Source organism: Myotis davidii, unplaced genomic scaffold (genome assembly GCF_000327345.1).
Source record: "Myotis davidii unplaced genomic scaffold, ASM32734v1 scaffold345, whole genome shotgun sequence".
NCBI classification, from domain to species: Eukaryota; Metazoa; Chordata; class Mammalia; order Chiroptera; family Vespertilionidae; genus Myotis; species Myotis davidii.
The window spans coordinates 842,818-845,284 of record NW_006296540.1 but is presented as its reverse complement, the minus strand read 5'-3'; the positions used below and the strand labels follow the sequence as shown (position 1 = coordinate 845,284).

The following is a 2,467-nucleotide window of genomic DNA, read 5'->3' as shown; positions in this document are numbered from 1 at the left end:
AATTCGCTTCATTGGAAGTGATCTGAGTAGCAGAGTAGTTGGTAGGTACTAAACTGCCTGCTTAACCCAACAGACAAATAAATACAGACTCACATAACATATAGAGAGAGAGAAATTAAAAAATAATAAATACAGACTCTTGTTAAAATAGAGATTTTTAAAAAATTGATTTTAACATCTATAAGCAGGACCATAGTTTGAAGATAGAACACTAAAAAACATTAATGACAGAAGACATAAATGTCCAATCAAAGGATTTTACTGTGAACCTAAAAATTACAAATATCCTTTATCTACTCTATTTTCCCTTTCCTCTCCTTCTTCTTTGGAATATTCAGGCCACATATTTCCAAAATGTTCTGCAACATTATGTCTGTCACGCATCGTGCCAGACGCTGTCTCCTCTCCTGCCAGCACTGCAAAGCTTTCCCTTGATGTAAATAGGGAGCATTTTTGTGATTGGTGGAAACAAAAATATGAATGCTAAAATGACAGTTTTGGACTAAAAAATAGTAGAAAGTGAAAAGCCAACAATCTTATTTAAAAAAACAACAACCCTGCAATCTAAAATTATTCCCTGCATTAGGCATCCACATTTTTCATAAGTCAGTGCTAAACTCTATACAAAAAAATAAAATAATAAAATAAAATATGTTGGCTCATAACAGCCAGTTACTCCCAGTGAATTCACACATTTCTTTTCTAGATTAATAATTTTTAAGATGGTATTTTATATCTCTTAGTTTATTCATTCTTACTCTTTTTTCCTACAAATAATATATAAACTTCTTTTTAGAAAAGCAATTTTTCAGTAACATCCTAGAAAATGTCACCTAATCCAATAACTCTTTATATTCTTTCTACAGTTTTCCCCTAACATATATTTTCCCCATATTCATTCATGCATATCCATTGTTTCATGCCACTGAAATCATTTAGGTATAGGGTTGTATGTCTACTTTCCTTACTTGACTTTGTCTAAGCATTTGTCTGAGTGCCTACTTGTTGTTTATATTTGTCAGAAAGGCTACTATTATACTCCTCTCAGATAGCCAGATCATTTGTAAACCAAATTGGATGTTCTTGAAGAGTAATTTAAAAGGAAATTACCATCCAGCTGAAAGGACTGTCTCCCTTACCTTTTAACCTCCACAGAGGACAGCCTGGTGCTGTGCATAGAGAAAGAAGTTGGTCATTTCTTTCACAGTTGACTAAAACTAGAGAGAAAAGTTATTTCCTTAAAACACCTTTTATATAGAACACTTGAATTTCCAGAAACCCACAGGAATGATTGGTAACTCAAAAAGCAGCTTTTGCCTCTATGTGTACAAAGCTAATGGGAATTACAGCGGATACAATCAATCTCAGGTGGTCCCTGGGCCCCTTCGTGGACAGACAGATAGACCCACACTGACCTGGGCTGGCCCTACCTGGCAAGTTTCTTCCCAGATCAGGGTAGGAGAGAGGTGGATCCCGGAGGCTTCAGCATTTTGAAGCAAATGCCAAGTGGTTGTGTGAAGTGTGCATTTGAAGTTCTCTCACAGCCCTCTGATGAGCAAAGATTTTACTCTGTTGTCGGGCGGGCCATGCATTCCCTCCTCTGTCTGGTTAGTAAGTAACTACTGGAGCTTCTTAGTTTGGCCTGAAGGACTGAGGCAGAATTCGAGTGCAAAGCTTTGGTCCTCTATTTCAGTGGTCGCCAACCGGTAGGTAGTCCGCAGACCACTCGTTTCCTTATCGAAGAAACTTGGCCCGAGTCATTGTGAATGTGGAAGATGCTAATGATCACAGTCCTTATTTTACCAACCCGCTGTATGAAGCATCTGTGTTTGAATCGGCTGCTCTGGGATCAGCTGTTCTGCAAGTGACGGCTCTGGACAAAGACAAAGGGGAAAATGCAGAACTCATATATACCATAGAAGCAGGTGAGAGCTGTTGCACTGATCACAGCATAACGCATGGCACCGGACCCTCTAGTATTTATCACCTTGTCACATTCACGTGGTTACTGCTGGAACATCTCCAACTGCTTTTTTTTTGGCCAAGCAACTGCCCCATTTGCATGATGGTGATGTATAAAGTTCTTGGCATTTCAGTCATATGTTTTCCATCATTGACAGCAAGGAAAGAGTTACTTTTTATTAGGTTCAATCTCAGATTTTTCTGGGATGGAAAAGAGAGAAGAAATGTGTAGTAAACTTGGTGTCTTTTACTTATGGGTCAACAAGTCATGGTCACAGACTGAAAAAGACCAAAGCCTCACATCATCTGAGGGCTGCCAGGCAGCTCTGTGAATGAACCTCACATGTCTTTGTTTACTTGTCAGTGGGTGCGCTGTGGGCTTCAGAGATTCTATGCCCAATTCGCTTCATTGGAATTGATCTGAGTAGCAGAGTAGTTGGTAGATACTAAACTGCCTGCTCTACCCAACAGACAAATACAAACAGACACACCCGTCTGCATGGCT

The 2,467-nt window shown here is 39.2% G+C and overlaps 1 protein-coding gene across 1 annotated transcript in view; it reads left to right on the top strand.

The window, feature by feature from the left end:
* Positions 1–2,467, top strand: part of FAT3 (FAT atypical cadherin 3) — a 520,386-nt gene that overhangs the window by 414,817 nt on the left and 103,102 nt on the right. The window lies entirely within an intron of this gene.